Source organism: Nerophis ophidion, linkage group LG20 (assembly GCF_033978795.1).
Source record: "Nerophis ophidion isolate RoL-2023_Sa linkage group LG20, RoL_Noph_v1.0, whole genome shotgun sequence".
Lineage (NCBI taxonomy): Eukaryota > Metazoa > Chordata > Actinopteri > Syngnathiformes > Syngnathidae > Nerophis > Nerophis ophidion.
In genome coordinates this window covers 3,048,710-3,069,139 of record NC_084630.1, presented here as the reverse complement: position 1 = coordinate 3,069,139, position 20,430 = coordinate 3,048,710, and the positions used below count along the sequence as shown (strand labels likewise).

Below are 20,430 nucleotides of genomic sequence, written 5' to 3'. Positions count from 1 at the left end.
TAAAGTTATGTATATCACAACCATCAGTGTACTCTGTATCTATCACCCAGTATGCCCTTCAATCTTGAACGTGTAATTGCGGAAGCTGCACACAACATGTTGCCGGACCAACAATCGGTTCGCACATGTTGTTTAAGGTGTCCAAAGCAGGGGTGCCCACACTTTTTCTGCAGGCGAGCTACTTTTCAATTGACCAACTCGAGGGGATCTACCTCATTTATATATATCATTTATATTTATTTATTTATGAAAGAGACATTTTTGTAAACAAGTTAAATTTGTTTAATGATAATACAAGCATGTGTAACACATATAGATGTCTTTCTTTCACGAAGACAAGAATATAAGTTGGTGTATTACCTGATTCTGATGACTTGCATTGATTGGAATCAGACAGTAATGATGATAACGCCCACATTTTCAAATGGAGGAGAAAAAAAGATGTCCTTTCTGTACAATACCACATGAAAGTGGTTGGTTTTTGGCATCTAATTCATCCAGCTTCCATACACTTTACAAGAAAAACATTGGCGGCAAATTCCGTAGCTTGCTTGATTGACATTCACGGCACCCGAGGGTCTTGTGAGATGACGCTGGCTGCTGCCAGTTCATTATTATGAAAAAATGACAGAGAGGAAGGCGAGAAACACTTTTTATTTCAACAGACTTTCGCGCCGTCCCTTCCATCAAAACTCTAAAGGCCGACTGCACATTTCCTATCTTCACAATAAAAGCCCTGCTTCATGCTGCCTGCGCTAACAAAATAAGAACCTCGGAAAGCTGGCGTGCACAAGTGATGTGCACGCCAGCTTTCTGAGGGATCGCTTGTGCACGCCAGTTTTCCGAGACTCTGTATTTTGTTAGCGCAGGCAGCATGAAGCAGGGCTTTTATTGTGAAGATAGGAAATGTGCAGTCGGCCTTTAGAGTTTTGACGGAAGGTACGGCGCGAGAGTCTGTTGAAATAAAAAGTGTTTCTCGCCTTCCTCTTGGTCATATTTTAATAATAATGATCTTGCAGCAGCCAGCGTCATCTCACAAGACCCTCCGGTACCGTGAATGTCATTTAAGTGACGTCTTGGTGAAGATTGATGATCACTCATTTTTAGGTCTATTTTTTTTAAAAGCCTGGCTGGAGATCGACTGACACACCCCCCGCGGTCGACTGGTAGCTCGCGATCGACGTAATGGGCACCCCTGGTCTAAGGCAATGGCTTCACTTCACGTCCATATTCTTGCAATCAGGATGAACGCTATTGGATAGTCGCGGGAACGTTAGCGGCTACAATTGTCCTCATTATTCTGTGAAACAGGCTTAAATAGTTCTGTGAGTGGTAAAGGCGGCGAATCTCTGATGTATTTCAGCGGGCGGTTGGCGGGCGGGTACGGTCCTGATAAAATGTTGGTTCGGGTGGACGGCGGGTGGATGACGACTTTGGTGATGCGGATGATATGATTGCATCTCTAGTGTGTTTGATACGGTTCCTGCTTGCAAGTGTATCTAATGGTGTGGCCTCTGTGTCCATTCTTTAGGGACAACAAACAGTTTGGCATGAGTTGTGCATTTAAAAGCCAGATGCGTTTAGTCGGTCTTCATTGCAAGCAGCTGCCAAGAAGACGGAGTGAAAGTGTGTGTGCATGGCATCACAAAGACCCTGGCGCTGCTTCAAAGCCTCTGTGACATCCCCAAACGACGAGCACATGAAGCCCTGCAGCACAAACACGTTGATGGCCGTGCGGCGGCCGCGCCAATGAGCAGACGGCTACGTGCGCACACAAGCAACCAGTCGACAAGAGCGGAGCAGATGATCTGCAAAAGAGGAGGAGACCGCGGAACTTGTGGTGAGCTTTTTGTTCTCGGTAATCCCTCGCAGACGCCGTGTTGGCCAGAGAGCCGTGTCATGTTTGTGAACACAGCTGACTGTCAAAGAGCCTCGCACATTATAAAGATATATTGCACGTCTAATGAAATTATGGTTTTGATGGAGAAGGTCTTTCCAAATATTTCTCATTGTCCGTTCAACTGACAGAGGATTAGGCGAATGAAGGCCATGCTTTAACGGCATAGGAAAAGTACTGCAGGTGATCATTCAAGCTCTTAGTAAAAACTTATTAATGAGCTACTATCATCTATCTACAGGTGGTCCTCGGTCTACATAAAAGTTAAAACCCTTGACAGTGTTTTAATGTAAATCAGAACTTAAACTGCGATTACCACTGCACATAAAATACAGTAATAAAAATATTATAGGGGAACATTATCACAATTTCTGAAGGGTCAAAACCAAAAAAAATCAGTTCCCAGTGGCTTATTTTATTTTTCAAAGTTTTTTATTTTATTTTAACCATCACGCAATATCCACCCGTCCATTATCCTGTGACGTCACGGCGTGACCACACAGAAACAAACACGGCGGATAGCACAGAAAGGTATAGCGATGTTAGCTCGGATTCAGACTCGGATTTCAGCGCCGTAAGCGATTCAACAGATTACGCATGTATTGAAACGGATGGTTGAAGTGTGAAGGCAGGTAGCGAAAACAAAATTGAAGAAGAAACTGAAGCTATTGAGCCGTATCACGACAGACAGCGGCACAGGAGGAAGCGAGGACGAATTTGGCGATCGCCTTCTAACCAACGATTAGTATGTGTTTGTTTGGCATTAAATGTGGGTGGAGGGAAAGGCTGGATGCATATATAGCTACAAATGAGGCATAATGATGCAATATGTACATACAGCTAGCCTAAATAGCATGTTAGCATCGATTAGCTTGCAGTCTTGCCGTTACCAGATATCAATCAATCAATCAATGTTTATTTATATAGCCCCAAATCACAAATGTCTCAAAGGACTGCACAAATCATTACGACTACAACATCCTCGGAAGAACCCACAAAAGGGCAAGGAAAACTCACACCCAGTGGGCAGGGAAAATTCACATCCAGTGGGACGCCAGTGACAATGCTGACTATGAGAAACCTTGGAGAAACCTTACAGAGAATTGGAACCATATCGGTTTAAATCAAATATGTCTGATTAGCACTCCACATAAGTCAATAACATCAACAAAACTCACATTTGTGCTTTCATGCACAACGTTATAAGTTTGGTGGACAAAATGAGACAGAAAAAGAAATGCATCTGCTTTGAGAGTCGCAGGATATTCACACATTCTTGCCATCTCTGTCGTAGCATAGCTGTCGTTGGTAAAGTGTGCGAAACAAACGAGGGACTTTCGCATCTTTTGGCCATTGTTGCAACTTGAATCCATCTCTGTTAGTGTTGTTACAGCCTCCGACAACACGCCCACGAGGCAGGATGTCTCCAAGGTACGGGAAAACAGTCGAAAAAACGGAAAATAACAGAGCTGATTTGACTTTGTGCGTGTAATAAGATTGAGAAAATGGCGGATTGCTTCATGTTGTGACGTCACAGGTGAAAGGTCATCGCTCGATAGGCTATCAATTGAAAGGCGTTTAAATCGCCAAATTCACCCTTTTAGAGTTCGGAAATCGGTTAAAAAAACATATGGTCTTTTTTCTGCAACATCAAGGTATATATTGACGCTTACGTAGGTCTGGTGATAATGTTCCCCTTTAAATAAAATAGACTAAAATTGTCTTGCATACCGGGAGAGGCGTTAAAATGGGGGAATTTTCAATTGTAAGATTATTGCACTTCTCAGTCACCACTGTCGACTTCATAGGAGCAGATTGTTTTATATGTTAAACCAGGGGTAGGGAACCTGTGGCTCTAGAGCCAGATGTGGTTCTGTTGAAGACCGCATCTGGCTCTCAGATCAATCTTAGCCCACGTTGCTTAACACGGTAAGTAATGAATAATTCCGCTGGTAATCAGTGTTAAAAATAACGTTCAAAATATAAAACATTCTCACGCATTCCGTTTCTACCGCACCTGTTCAAGAAGTCACATCAATGGTCAGAAGTATTTTATTTATCATTGGTTACCTTCAGAATAACAATGTTATTAAAAAGAATAAGCGATGCAAGCATTTTGTTGATCTAATCAGGGAAAGTCCAAACAAAAGAGGAGGCGTAGACGTCACTGTACAAGTGTACATGCCTTTCGCCTCATCGAGCTAAATTGAATCCTGTCTCTGTTTAATTCCTTGCTTCTTCGAGGATGTCGTGGTGGTTTGTGCAGCCCTTTGAGACACTAGTGATTTAGGGCTATATAAGTAAACATTGATTGATTGATTGATTGATTCTTGTCTGTTTAATAGATGTCATCTGTGTTTGAACCTGACAGTTGTATTCAGTGTTAATAAGATTATACGGCTCTCACGGAAATACATTTTAAATATTTGGCTTTCATGGCCTCTCAGCCCGAAAGGTTCCCGACCCCCGTGTTAAACAATACCCTCCTTATCCTTGATGATGGTCGCAAAACAGTAAGATCAGGGATTCTCAAACTGTGGTAGTGGTATGCGGGCTTCATGTAGTGGTATACCAAAGAATCACAGCCATTGTTACCGTTTGTCCACTTAGTGAGCGTTTCACAATGTTCAATTTCACTTCACGTTTTTAACTTTCCTTTTCATTGATGCACTGCCTCACGCTTGTGAAACACAATGGAAGTTTTGTCATGAACTGTCAGCTCTGTTGCCGCCTCTCTTCTTTTTGTTGCAGTGCCTGGTTTCTGGGTAATGGGGTGTAGCCACCTGTGGGGCGGTATAGCTCGGTTGGTAGAGCGGCCGTGTCAGCAACTTGAGGGTTACAGGTTCCGCCATCCTAGTCACTGCCGTTGTGTCCTTGGGCAAGACACTTTACCCACCTGCTCCCAGTGCCACCCACACTGGTTTAAATGTGAAAATTAGATATTGGGTTTCCCTATGTAAAGCGCTTTGATTCAAGGGGAAAAAGCGCTATATAAATATAATTCACTTCACTTCACCTGTGCGCACACCTGAAACACATTTCATCCTGACTACTTAATCTCTACAGTCCCTTCACTGGGTGTCAGTCGATTCCTGCTGATTAACCCTTCCAGTCATGTACATCGCTCCAATCCCATCAGTCGGCATCCCAGTGAGAGCAGACATTGTACAGCAAGTGATTGTTTTATTATGCTACTGGTTTCTATTACTTATTTATTAGCACTTAGCAATAATGCTATTGATTGAAACTTTTATTAGTAGATTTCAAAGTTCAGTACAATAGACCACTAAATGATAACACCCAAATAAGTTTTTCAACTTGTTTTAGTCGGGATTTATGTTAATCAATTCATGCTACTTGTTGGATCTGTTTATCACTCAGCTTCTAAAAGTTGTATCTCCAATAGAAAGGTTCAGGATCATCATTCGTCTTGTTTTTGACTCATGATGTCTTTGATGATTGGTAGTGGTCGTTGTTGTTGCAGAAAATGGCTAAATATTTCTTCTTGTCTGGTTCCCTTTTAGGTTGAGGTACCACTGTACAAGTGGTACAAATGAATTGCCTTGTGTTTTAACAAACTTTCCCAACCTTCTCTGGCTTACATTCCTGGAAATCTTATTCTGGGATCCTTTGTCGTCACGGTCATTTTGATGTTGTCCACGTCTTCAAAATGTGTCTCCTTCTTGACTCACTTGAGAGTGGAAAAAATGATACGCAGAATTAAGTCTAGTGTGTCTCAAACATAGGGATGATGTTCATCTCGGCCGGGAACTGTCGGATAAGCAAAGCATTGTAAAAGCAAGTGTGTTGTCATAGCGAAACAGCGAAAAGTTGTCCTGCCACAGCTCTCGCTTTGTCTTGTGTACTGAACAAATCAAAAAGTATTGACTCCAAGATACAGAGAATTGGAACCATATCGGTTTAAATCAATCCATCAATCAATCAATGTTTATTTATATAGCCCCAAATCACAAATGTCTCAAAGGACTGCACAAATCATTACGACTACAACATCCTCGGAAGAACCCACAAAAGGGCAAGGAAAACTCACACCCAGTGGGCAGGGAGAATTCACATCCAGTGGGACGCCAGTGACAATGCTGACAATGAGAAACCTTGGAGAGGACCTCAGATGTGGGCAACCCCCCCCTCTAGGGGACCGAAAGCAATGGATGTCGAGCGGGTCTAACATGATACTGTGAAAGTTCAATCCATAGTGGCTCCAACACAGCCGTGAGAGTTCAGTTCAAAGCGGATCCAAGACAGCAGCGAGAGTCCCGTCCACAGGAGACCATCTCAAGCGGAGGCGGATCAGCAGCGTAGAGATGTCCCCAATCGATACAGGCGACCGGTCCATCCTGGGTCCCGACGAGCGGTCCATCCTGGGTCTCGACTCTGGACAGCCAGTACTTCATCCATGGTCATCATGGTTATTTTCGGGTCTCCCCATGTCTAGCATTAAAAGATTACAGTTGGTACAAAATGCGGCTGCTAGACTTTTGACAAGAACACAAGGGAGGGGGGGACATAGGAGAAAGAAAAGAAGCGGCAGATCAACTGGTCTAAAAAGGGAGTCTATTTAAAGGCTAGAGTATACAGATGAGTTTTAAGGTGAGACTTAAATGCTTCTACTGAGGTAGCATCTCGAACTGTTACCGGGAGGGCATTCCAGAGTACTGGAGCCCGAACGGAAAACGCTCTATAGCCCGCAGACTTTTTTTGGGCTCTAGGAATCACTATTAAGCCGGAGTCCTTTGAACGCAGATTTCTTGCCGGGACATATGGTACAATACAATCGGCAAGATAGGATGGAGCTAGACCGTGTAGTATTTTATACGTAATTAGTAAAACCTTAAAGTCACATCTTAAGTGCACAGGCAGCCAGTGCAGGTGAGCCATTATAGGTATATATGTATGTATATATGTATATAAAGGTATATACAGTGTAGGTATATATGTATGTATATAAAGGTATATACAGTATAGGTATATATGTATGTATATATGTATACAAAGGTATATACAGTATAGGTATATATGTATGTATATATGTATATAAAGGTATATACAGTATAGGTATATATGTATGTATATAAAGGTATATACAGTATAGGTATATATGTATGTATATATGTATATAAAGGTATATACAGTACAGGCGTAATGTGATCAAACTTTCTTGTTCTTGTCAAAAGTCTAGCAGCCGCATTTTGTACCAACTGTAATCTTTTAATGCTAGACATGGGGAGACCCGAAAATAATACGTTACAGTAGTCGAGGCGAGACGTAACAAACGCATGGATAATGATCTCGGCGTCTTTAGTGGACAAAATGGAGCGAATTTTAGCGATATTACGCAGATGAAAGAAGGCCGTTTTAGAAACGCTTTTAATGTTTGACTCAAAGGAGAGAGTTGGGTCGAAGATAATACCCAGATTTTTTACCGAGTCACCTTGTTTTATTATTTGGTTGTCAAATGTTAAAGTTGTATTATTAAATAGAGGTCGGTGTCTAGCAGGACCGATAATCAACATTTCCGTTTTTTCGGCGTTAAGTTGCAAAAAGTTAGCGGACATCCATTGTTTTATTTCATTAAGACACGCTTCCAACTGACTACAATCCGGCGTGTTGGTCAGCTTTAGGGGCATGTAGAGTTGGGTGTCATCAGCATAACAGTGAAAGCTAACACCGTATTTGCGTATGATGTCACCTAGCGGCAGCATGTAGATGCTGAAGAGTGCAGGGCCAAGGACCGAACCCTGGGGAATGTGAAAGGTACCCGTCCCTAGCGGACAATACCCCTCTAATCAAAGAATGTTATCAACATCAATAGTACGGGAACTTGGTAGAGCTACTTTCAATATTTGTGTTTGCTTTGGTACTGTTTTGGATTTTGGGATGTTTTACAATAGAAGGTTTTGCCTTGGTGAGTCAGTGTGAAGTTCCCTCAATGACTTTGATGTGAGTCACGCTGATAAAGCGTTGGGCAACATCCAGACTGGCTGATAAACAAACTTCTTCTTCTTTCCACCTTCTTCCTGGCCTGCAAATGTGATGACGCAGGATGTTCAGCAGGTGGCTCCCAAACGAGGGGAAACCCGTCTTGACGCCAGACTAATTTGAAAGTCGTTGGAAGGTTTTTTTGTTGGGAGTTGTTTTTGCTTCTTTAAAGCAAATGAGGACCGCTCCTACACTGTATTCTATTACCAGAGTATCTCACCGTGACATTTAAAATGAATTATGGGGGATAAGGGGGCAGGAGGAGTTGTTTCCGAACAGGATATTGCTTTGTGTATTTTACTGGCTAATTTACATCCATCATTTTGGTGGAGATGAGTACATATCAGGACATTTTCCTTTGAAAGTCTTTCCAAAGTAGATTGGAAAGAATGAAAAAAAAACATGCTCATCATATGTTCATGATTAAGAGAGTCTTGCAGCCAATAAAGGCAAAAATAATAAAAACAGCTGTTTGCGGCAAATCGGACTTTAGTCATACACAAACACTCCACCTTTCATCTTAAGCGACGGTGTTAACTCACTGCATGTATATATATTTTTTGTTGCACAAATATCTGTTGTGCTCTTGTATCTTGGCATGAACCACAAGTTTCTTTCCCACAGAGATGCAGAAAAATTACAGAAGTGTATCAGAACAAACTTAAACAAGAGCAATCGACGTAGATTAAAACAAAAAATGGTAGGACATAGTGGTCATAAAACCTGTATTGTTGGCGTTTTAACATTCTTCACTAAAAAAATGTGACAACTGTTAATGTTAAGACATAAAAGCATTAAAGCTTAGTTTCGTAGTTTTATTCTTAAAGGCGATTTATGGCGTAGATCAGGGTGTCCAAACTATGGCCTGAGGGCCCATTGCGGCCCGACAGCATCTTTAGTTTGGCCCACAAAACAGCATGAGTAAAAAGTAATTTTAAATATTTAGCAATCGGATTATGGTGCATTTGGAGTGATCTTGCGGCCAGTGTGAATAAATCAGGTCAATGACCATAGATTGTGATTTTAAGTAAAACTATCACAGCCACCACTTATGACCCAATCCAAACAACTTTTACTAGTAATTGCACAAACAAAATGCAACCAACACAAAAAGTCAACACACGGTCACAACCCGCTGACTGAACTTTGTAGATATTACAAAGAAAGCACCATAAAAAACTAAATATTACATCCATTTAAATCCATTACAATGTGCAATACATTTTAGCTGCATGATATTTCTGACTGATTACACAACTTTAAGGAGGTCGTCACGGATGTAAAGAAGGTAGGAATCGAACTTTCACATACTCTTAACATTCAATTTTAATATTTATATATCCATGATATTAATATAATTAGTACATGTGTAGGCTATATGTATATATATATATATATATATATATATATATATATATATATATATATATATATATATATATATTAGAGGTGTGGGAAAAATCGATTCGAATTTGAATCGCGATTCTCACGTTGTGCGATTCAGAATCAATTCCCATTTTTAAAAACAAACCACTACACAGCAATACCATAACAATGCAATCCAATTCCAAAACCAAACCTGACCCAGCAACACTCAGAACTGCAATAAACAGAGCAATTGAGAGGAGACACAAACACCACACAAAACAAACCAAAAGTAGTGAAACAAAAATGAATATTATCAACAACAGTATCAATATTAGTTATAATTTCAGCATAGCAGTGATTAAAAATCCCTCATTGACATTATCATTAGACATTTATAAAAATAATAAAAAAGAACAATAGTGTCACACTTGCATCACATCTCATAAGCTGGACAACACACTGTGTCCAATGTTTTCACAAAGATAAAATAAGTCATATATTTGGTTCGTTTAATAGTTAAAACAAATTTACATTATTGCAATCAGTTGATAAAACATTGTCCTTTACAATTATAAAAGCTTTTTTTTTTTTTTAAATCTACTACTCTGCTAGCATGTCAGCAGACTGGCGTAGATCCTGCTAAAATCTTATGTATTGAATGAATACACAATCCTTTTCAATCGGAAAAATATCGCTTTTGAATCGAGAATTGCGTTGAATCGAAAAAATCGATATATAATCGAATCGCGACCCCAAGAATCGATATTGAATCAGTGAATTGAATCGTAGAACACCCAAAGATTCACAGCCCTAATATGTATGTATGTACACCCACATGTATGTATACATATATCAATATTTAGGCGACCTCATATGGGACAAGTGGTGGGAAAATGGATGGATGGATGTATACTATATATATATATATATATATATATATATATATATATATACATACATACATACATATGTATATATATAATATATGTGTGTCTATATGTGTGTGTATGTAGAAATATGTGTATATACTGTATATATTTGTATGTATGTATGTATGTATGTGTGTGTATGTATGTATGTATATGTATATATATATATATATATATATATATATATATATATATATATGTGAGACTTGTCCAGGGTGTAAACCGCCTTCCGCCCGATTGTAGCTGAGATAGGCACCAGCGCCCCCCGCGACCCCAAAGGGAATAAGCGGTAAGAAATGGATGGATGGATATATATATGTTGTTTTTTTAATTCAACCCCAAAAGTGACAAGCGGTAGAAAATGGATGGATGGATGGATATATGTATATAAAATATATGTTACTTTACATGCTTCCGGCCCATGGCCAAAGTTTTTTAATCCAATGCAGCCCCCAAGTCAAAAAGTTTGCACACCCCTGGCGAAGATGCACTTCAGACATTTTGCTTGTCTAAATTTGAAAACACTCTTTAGAATAATAGTTTTTAAATATTATTGTGTCATGTCATACACCTTTTTTTGTTCTTCAGGTAACATAAAATTTGCACAGAGCTCACACCTTGCTGGCTGAACAAATAATTCACGAGATTTATTGATGTTTTGCGTTGTTTGTTTGCAATAACGTAATGATTTTCGAGCATTGCTGCCACTGTTTGGCATATAATAAGAACATGTGTTCAGAAGTCAGCAGCCAATGTCGCTTTAAAAATGGCGGTCTACACTGAGTAGAACATTTTAATGTGCGGTAGCGACTGGCACGAGCCACATATAAGAGGCATCAGGTACAAAAAAACTGTTCAGGAGGCCTCAATGTCTGGCAACTCCCCAAAAATAAAGATTTACGACGTGCCTGAGCAATAGTGACTGTAAATACCATGTTGCCATGACAAAGCAGTACGGTGCAGCTGAATATTAGAGAACAGCGCCTGTGGGACTTTAATAACACATGCAGCGTGCTGGACGTTACAGATAAATGTCGATAGTGTCGATTAGCTTTGACAGTGATGGTGTTTTAATTGAAGCCAGACCTTACCACATGTAGCATAAGTATATACGTATGTATGTATAAGTATATACATGCTTTTCAAGTGCTCCAGTAATTATGACAGCAGATTGTTTGCATCAGTTTGGAGCCCTACTGGCTTTAAAACAAGTGAATACGTTTCATGCTAGTGACTAAATATGTCGTATTGGGCTGAAAGCTGCACTGAAGTGGTAGACTATAATTTGACATAGACTGTGTATTTATAAAGCAAAGTGCCAAATAATTGTGTTAAATAGAATTCATTCTGCTCCTTGTTAAAACGCCCATACTTCAGCCAAGCATTCAAGTTGCTAATGGGATAATAGTAGCAGTAAAAAGTATGTATAAAAGTGTGTTTTTTACTTTGATTGAATGATGATAAAAACAAAACAAATGCATAGAAAACATACACAGACAGCAATGTTGACCAAAACAAAACATGGCATGGCACTGAGGATCGAAGAAAAGAAAAAACTCTTGAGGCATCCTCACTGGAGAAAAACTCCAAATTAACATCTAAAAGATAATATAGAATGTTTTGAAATATGTATATTTATGAATATATTTATTTGCTTATTTTTATATATTTCATATTTATATTTATATTATTTTATATACATATAGTGTGAATGTTGTCTATCTGTGTTGGCCCTGTGATGAAGTGGCGACTTGTCCAGGGTGTACCCCACCTTCCGCCCGATTGTAGCTGAGATGGGCACCAGCGCCCCCCGCGACCCCAAAAGGGAATAAGCGGTAGGAAATGGATGGATGGATATATATATATATATTATATATGTATATATAAATATATATATATATATATATATGTAGGTGTGGGAAAAATCACAAGACTACTTCGTCTCTACAGAACTGTTTCATGAGGGGTTCCCTCAATCATTAGGAGGGAACCCCTCATGAAACAGTTCTGTAGAGACGAAGTAGTCTTGGGATTTTTCCCACACCTACATATTGTGCTCTACCACGGTATCGAGCACTATTCTCTGGATAATCCAATCAAGACATATATATATATATATTAAATATGAAAAAATTAAACATAAAACAGTGAGATTACACTTATTTTGTAGACTTATTCATCTGCACTGAAGCCACGTAATTTCCCCATTGTGTGATAAATAAAGTCTATGCATCCATAAAAGTAGTAATAATAGCAATAAAAAAAATGATGCAATATACGAACCTAAGAAGAATTTAAAATTATAAGTCAAACGTCTGGTTAAAATTTAATGCACCATAATTAGCAAAAAAGGGCGATATTTTTTTTCTCTGTACAGATGTTGAGATGATCTCCCTAAAAACAGTAAAATATTATACGGTGAAGAATGCAGATATAGAAGAGCATGGACTACTGTATGGAAATACTGTTGAAAAAAACAGTGTACATACAAAATTAGTTTTGATATACATTTTTTCAACCAAAAACTCATCAAGACAGCAGATCCTTAAGTGATAGCACAGTTGAGTAAAGAGTAGACATATATGCTATTAATATTAGTATTAATAAAAACATGTCTGATTCCTTTTAAAGGAGAACATATTTCTCTTTGACCCCATCAACTTTTATTATCAGTTATATTGCAATAGATGACCTTATGTTGTAATATCGGTCCGGTAATATTGCGAATAAGTTTGTGGTAAATAGTACGGCAAGTGTAACACGCACAACTATCTCACACCAACAAACAATATTTTAAAGCGCATGCAGAGGTGGATAAAGCTGCTGGATGCTGTCCACTCATGACACGTCAAATGCAACGACTATACCACCATCATGTGCAGTAAATTCTATTTAAAGAGGCCCTACTATAAAAAAAAATCTACTTTTCTTACCTATTGGTACCTATTTTGGTGTATTTGGGATCTGCATAAGTGTTGAAAATTAGTAATCAAACCGCGGCAGCATACTTATAAAACACTCTTGCTTTTCTTCATACTTCCACCAAAACTTTTGTAAGATTCTTGCCATGTGTGACCATCAGCGGATTATCCATATATGGTAGAAATGTGCCCAAAATGCCTGGCGCGCATCCTATTATGGGGCAGACTGGCTCGTACATGCACATGTATCCTCCGCTGTTGCCATTTCTAATAGAGAATAGTGCATAATTCACACTTGTATCTGTCAGCAGACTCCATATGGAAGTGCTAAAACCTTAACATGGCTGACCGGGGGGGGGACGCAGTTGGAGTGGAGGCACGCAAATAAGACCACCCACAAAACGGCGCATTTTGAAGACAGTCAGAAAGCAGCTTGAAGATGATCTGTAACACAGAATCTGTCAAATTTTGACCAAAGAACCACCATTACATGTTATGTAGACCACTAGAAAATCGATCAATCAACGTTTATTTATATAGCCCTAAATCACAAGTGTCTCAAAGGGCTGCACAAGCCACAACGACATCCACAGTTCAGATCCCACATCAGGGCAAGGAAATACTCCAGGCAGTGAGATGACAATGAGAAACAAAAAAAATCATATTATAACCACTTGAAAGGCCTACTGGAATGAGATGTTCTTATTTAAACGGGGATAGCAGGTCCATTCTATGTGTCATACTTCATCATTTCGCGATATTGCCATATTTTTGCTGAAAGGATTTAGTAGAGAACATTCACGATAAAGTTTGCAACTTTTGGTCGCTAATAAAAAAGCCTTGCCTGTACTGGAAGTAGCAGACGATGTGCGCGTGACATCACGGGTTGTGGAGCTCCTCACATCTCAACATTGTTTACAATCATGGCCACCAGCAGCGAGAGCGATTTGGATCGAGAAAGTGACAATTTCCCCATTAATTTGAGTGAGGATGTAAGATTTGTGGATGAGGAAAGTGAGAGTGAAGGACTAGAGAAGGAAAAAAAAGACAAGGTCAGTGGGAGCGATTCAGATGTTATTAGTGAAGTGAAGTGAATTATATTTATATAGCGCTTTTCTCAAGTGACTCAAAGCGCTTTACATTGTGAAACCCAATATCTAAGTTACATTTAAAACCAGTGTGGGTGCCACTGGGAGCAGGTGGGTAAAGTGTCTTGCCCAAGGACACAACAGCAGTGACTAGGATGGTGCAAGCTGGGATCGAACCTGCAACCCTCAAGTTGCTGGCACGGCCGCTCTACCAAACGAGCTATACCGCCCTATTAAGTGTGTTATTAGACACATTTACTAGGATCATTCCGGAAAATCTCTTATCTGCTTATTGTGTTACTATTGTTTTAGTGAGATTATATGGTCATACCTGTACAACTTGAAGGTCGGCCGCGCACCTTTCTTCAGTACCAGTCGACGGGTGGTGACGATGCCAATCTCTGCTGTTCGCAAAGGAACCTCTTCGAAACACGATCTTTCGAAATGATCGCTGCATAACACACTGTACTTTGTGTGTGTGGTCCAATCCAACCGTGTTCGCTTGACATCTCTGTTCCATAGTAAAGCTTGACTGTCATCTTTCGGGAATGTAAACAATGAAACACCGGCTGTGTTTGTGTTGCTAAAGACGGCCGCAATACACCGCTTCCCACCTACAGCTTTCGTCTTTGACGTCTCCATTGTTCATTGAACAAATTGCAAAAGATTCAGCAACACAGATGTCCATAATACTGTGGAATTATGCGATGTAAACAATCGACTTATAGCTGGGAACGGTGCTGGAACAAAATGTCCTCTACAATGCGTGACGTCATCATACCGCGACGCTTTACCATGATACTTCCGTGCAAAATTTAAAATTGCAATTTAGTAAACTAAAGCGGCCGTATTGTCATGTGTTGCAATGTTAATATTTCATCATTGATATATAAACTATCAGACTGTGTGGTGGCTAGTAGTGGCTTTCAGTAGGCCTTTAAAGCTAAAGATGACTGTTGCAAATGAGTGTTTGCTCGCACTCTACTTGGATCGCATGATGCTCTTGAAGCAGGATCACAACGTAACGTAAATAACGTCTTCAAACGCTCCTGTGACTTTAATCTGACTTGAAGATCTGCCCGTCTTGAAAAAGGTACTTCTTTGTTGTGTGTCACTGTCGGTGACATCATGCTTCCGCGATCACTCGCTATCATCAGCGCGTCGGTGGATTGAATGACCACCACACAATGCTCCATTGTGCGCACACACACACACACACACACACACACCCCTACTTGTGATGTTGCGGACCTCTTTGTACATTTGGTCAAACAAGCGCAATTTCCTCCCAGATCTTTTAATCCCGCCACATTTGTGACCACTCAGCCTGTTGCCGACTGCGAGACGATGAGGAACATTCCAAACGTTTCCTGCCGGTCTACTGGCTCGTGTTTTGAAGAGGCTCTCATCTTGCATAAGGATTCCCGAAGTGGTAGTTATCACTTGTGGTTGATCGAAAAGTATATTGATGTGCACGCATATGGGAGATATCACCGGCAGGTTGTTTGATTCAACATTGCAACATAGTCATTGGACTGTAAATGTGCATTGTTCTGTCAGTGAGACCTCAAAGTGATTCGTTAAAACTGCACAAATTCATCAATTGTCCCAAGGGCCCAACTTTTCTACTGCCTCTTGCGTCATATAACAATACTATCTTTCATGACAACGTTCTTGCTCAAATTGTACAAGCAAGTTAACATTTTTTTGTACTGTAGCTCAGGGGTTCTTAACCCTTTTGACCTCCTGGTCCATTTTTCCACTACACAGTGGCCCGAGCCCACTCAAATATTAGCACTGAATTAGCTTCTTACGCTTGAGCTTAATGGTATTCAAAAATTATATCTAACCTACTCACACTTTAACAGTTTACAACCACGTCAAATGATATCAGACCAGATGTTAAACACAAAGATTTATTTAACACATTGTAAAATTGGGAGGAGACCCTGCCCCAAGTGGAGGAGTTCAAGTACCCAGGAGTCTTGTTCACGAGTGGGGGAAGAGTGGATCGTGAGATCGACAGGCGGATCGGTGCGGCGTCTTCAGTAATGCGGACGTTGTATCGATCCGTTGTGGTGAAGAAGGAGCTGAGCCGGAAGGCAAAGCTCTCAATTTACCGGTCGATCTACGTTCCCATCCTCACCTATGGTCATGAGCTTTGGGTCATGACCGAAAGGATAAGATCACGGGTACAAGCGGCTGAAATGAATTTCCAGGTCTCTCCCTTAGAGATAGGGTGAGAAGCTCTGTCATCCGGGAGGAACTCAAAGTAAAGCCGCTGCTCCTCCACATGGAGAGGAGCCAGATGAGGTGGTTTGGGCATCTGGTCAGGATGCCACCCAAACGCCTCCCTAGGGAGGTGTTTAGGGCACGTCTATCCGGTAGGAGGCCACGGGGAAGACCCAGGACACGTTGGGAAGACTATGTCTCCCGGCTGGCCTGGGAACGCCTCGGGATCCCCCGGGAAGAGCTAGACGAAGTGGCTGGGGAGAGGGAAGTCTGGGCTTCCCTGCTTAGGCTGCTGCCCCCGCGACCCGACCTCGGATAAGCGGAAGATGATGGATTGATGGATGGGCATTGTTTCTTATTGTCTCATTGGGTTGACTTTTTCCTTGCCCTGATGTGGGATCTGAGCCGAAGATGTCGTTGAGGCTTTCGCAGCCCTTTGAGACACTCGTGATTTAGAGCTATATATAAACCAGTGGTTCTTAACCTGGGTTCGATGGAACCCTAGGGGTTCGGTGAGTCGGCCTCAGGTGTTCAGCGGAGGTCAAAACACCCGACTCATCGTGTAAATAAAAACTTCTCCCTTATCGGCGTATTACGGGTACGGCAACTGCACTGATTTGCAGGTGTGTGATTTGTTGTGAGATTATGCACTGTGTTGGTTTTGTTCTTTGAACAACTTGACCTTCATCTACAGTTCATTTTGTGCACCAGTAAAAAAACATGGTAACACTTTATTATGGGGAACATATTCACCATTAATTAGTTGCTTATTAACATGCAAATTACTAACATATTGGCTCGTCATTAAGTACTTAATAATGTCTTATCTTGGCATGACCTTATTATAACCCTAACCCTCTAACCCTGACCCTAACCAAATAACTTTAAATTAAGTCTTTGTTGCTTCAAATATGTTCCCCTAGTGTCCAAATAACTATTAAATTAAGTCTCTGTTACTTAGAATATGTTCCCCATACTAAAGTGTTACTAAAAACATATAAGTTATGTATATTTATATACCGTATTTTTCGGACTACAAGTTGCAGTTTTTTTCATAGTTTGTTCCGGGGTTGCAACTTACACTCAGGAGCGACTTATGTGTGAAATTATTAACACATTACCGTGAAATATCAAATAATATTATTTAGCTCATTCACGTAAGAGACTAGAAGTATAAGAGTTCATGGCATTTAGCAATTAGGAGTGACAGATTGTTTGGTAAACTAGTAGCATGTTCTATGTGGGTTCTTCCGAGGATGTCGAAGTGGTTTGGACAGTCCTTTCAGACATTTGTGATTTAGAGTTATATAAATAAACATTGATTGATTGATATGTTATATTTATTTGAATGACTATTACCATAATATGTTAGATTAACATAGCAGGCACCTTCTCAGTTGGTTATTTATGCCTCATATAATTTACACTTATTCTGCCTGTTGTTCACTATTCTTTATTTATTTTAAATTGCCTTTCAAATGTCTATTCCTAGTGTTGGGTTTTATCAAATAAATTTCCCCCAGAAATGCGACTGGTCCTCTAGTGCGACTTATATATGTTTTTTCCTTCTTTATTATGCATTTTCGACAGGTGCGACTTATACTCTGGAGCGACTTATACTTCGAAAAATGCGGTAACTGTCATGAATTTGAAAAAATTTAATACAATTATTTTTCATTAAAGAAAGGTTGGGTGAATGCGCATATAAAACTGGTAGGGTTTGTTACCTCCAACAAGGTTAAGCACCACTGATATAAACATTGATTGTTTGATTGATTGTTAAACTTTAGGCTTAGATCAGGCTGATTACAAAAATAAGTACAAACTAAATACACTGCATGAGAAGGGACTCTGATAATACATTTACAAACAATTATACAGTGCAAAAAAATAATAATATGTTTTTTAAATAAACGGTCAATAAAATCTAGGTTCAAATGATAATACAGCTTCATCACTGTAGTCATAATTTTTGCGCTTAAAAAGTTATCTATGACTTTAACTCCAGACTTCTTCTGTTTGTTTGGGATTGTCATTACTGCCACAAGTGGTGGGAAACTGTATACAACTGAGAACCGCTGTGGCCGAATACCGACCACAGCTGAGAAACATACTTTTAGTGGCCCAACAATTGGTGCCATGGTTAAGAAACACTGATGTAACTGATGTCGAGCTGCTTGTTCCTCTCAGTTTTAAAGATTCTTCTTTGACTGTTTGAAACTTTAGGTCACGTTTGTTCCTTCCTTGCTTATTGCAACCAGCACAGGTGGTGTTGAGGAAAACCTGCACTTGCCATACTCCCTGTGAATTATTGTGTCTCTGTGGGATCTCTTTACTCCTCAGACACCCACTTTTCTTCATAAAATAATCACCTTGGAATTTCCTCTCTGGGCCTTTTGAGTTATCGAGACCTTTTACATCCGTGGCATAGGCAATATCCTCCGAGGCACTGGGCTTAAGTTAACCCCGAAAGGCCCCCTGGGCGTCATATTCATCACGGTACAACTGAAACAAAAATGTCAGGGACTGATCACTGGTTAGTGTCCACATGCTGGATAGACTGGTTCACATGAAGTCAACATTGTCTCTATAGGATTAATTCACAATACACGTCACAAACTACTTTTGTGGCGCCCTCTCCGGTTTCTGGTCAAAATGTTGAAAATACAGACACCCTTAAAAGTTTTATAATTATTAAACCAGTGGTTCCACTTGGCTCTCCAAGTACCACCATAATGACCAACATTGAAATACAGTAGCGTAGTAAGCCGTAATATTCATTCAAACAAGGCAGTGGGTTTTTTTAACAAGTATATTTTATATTTTTGGCCACTGTAACATTACAGACAGTTTGAACAGTAACACTTGTCTTGTTTTGTTATGTTCTGTTAGTTTTGGACTCCCTTAATTCCTGTTTGTGCACCTCTGGGTTTGTTTTAGTTTCCATGGGGATTAATTGGGTTCACCTGCCTCTGGTTAGTGGTCAGTACGCTCAGCTGCTGTCAACCAATAATCAGAGAGCTATTTATTCACCTTGCTCGCCACGCTCAGTCTGGTTTCATCATTTGCTACATGCAACAGTTACTTACGTTGGGTAAATTCCTTGTCTCCTACGCTTCTTGATTCCTGCGCCAAGTCTCGCCTTAGTTTCCCGTGCGATCGGCACGCTGGTCCTTTGCTTGTTGTCTTTGATTTTTGAGGAATAAATCATGTTCCTACCTGCACGCCTTGTCCAGAGTGGTCCGTCTGCATCCCGGGAGAACGAATCACGGAGTAATCTGAGATCCCCTCGTCGTGACAACACTGTGTTTGAATATTAAATTAAGTGATTCTTTGGCGTACCACTAAATGGAGCCCAAATACCACTAGTGGTACCACAGTTTGAGAGTCACTGCATTCAACATATATAATCAATAACTTGCGGAAAGTGAGTTGACGTTTTGCTTGAAGGCGGCCATGTTTTTCAACCAATCTTGCTCAAATTTTTCACACATATGCGTGTCAGTTCCTAGACGGTATGTACCAAATTCTTTGGTGATTCAGCCAAACACCCCGAAGTTACAGACGATGTTTTGTACAGAAAATGTGGCTGTGTGAGAAATTCAAGTTACAGGCGTCAAATTTTTGGGTTCAATAAAAGCACTACCAAGTGGTGCATTTGTCAACAAAAGAAACCAAACCTGTGCCACAGTACTTTGTGTAAACCTTACTTCCCAGTGTCTTATGGCAAACTCAAGGCCTGGGGGCCAGATCTGGCCCGTCACAAAACCTTTTATGTAGCCTGCAACTGCCTGGATAATAATGTGCGTCAGTAAAGCACTTCGATTTTCCTATTGAATATATTAATTGCAATTCCAGAGGGGTTAGTGCGTCTGCCTCACAATACGAAGATCCTGCAGTCCTGGGTTCAAATCCAGGCTCGGGATCTTTCTGTGTGGAGTTTGCATGTTCTCCCCGTGAATGCGTGGGTTCCCTCCGGGTACTCCGGCTTCCTC

The 20,430-nt window shown here is 40.3% G+C and overlaps 1 protein-coding gene across 6 annotated transcripts in view; it reads left to right on the top strand.

The window, feature by feature from the left end:
• Nucleotides 1–20,430, top strand: part of sgms2a (sphingomyelin synthase 2a) — a 246,777-nt gene that overhangs the window by 85,130 nt on the left and 141,217 nt on the right. For all 6 annotated transcript variants that reach the window (XM_061880316.1, XM_061880313.1, XM_061880314.1 and 3 more), the window contains one exon: nucleotides 1,532–1,840. The gene's annotated coding sequence lies outside the window, so the exon portion shown is untranslated. The remainder of the gene's footprint in view (nucleotides 1–1,531; nucleotides 1,841–20,430) is intronic.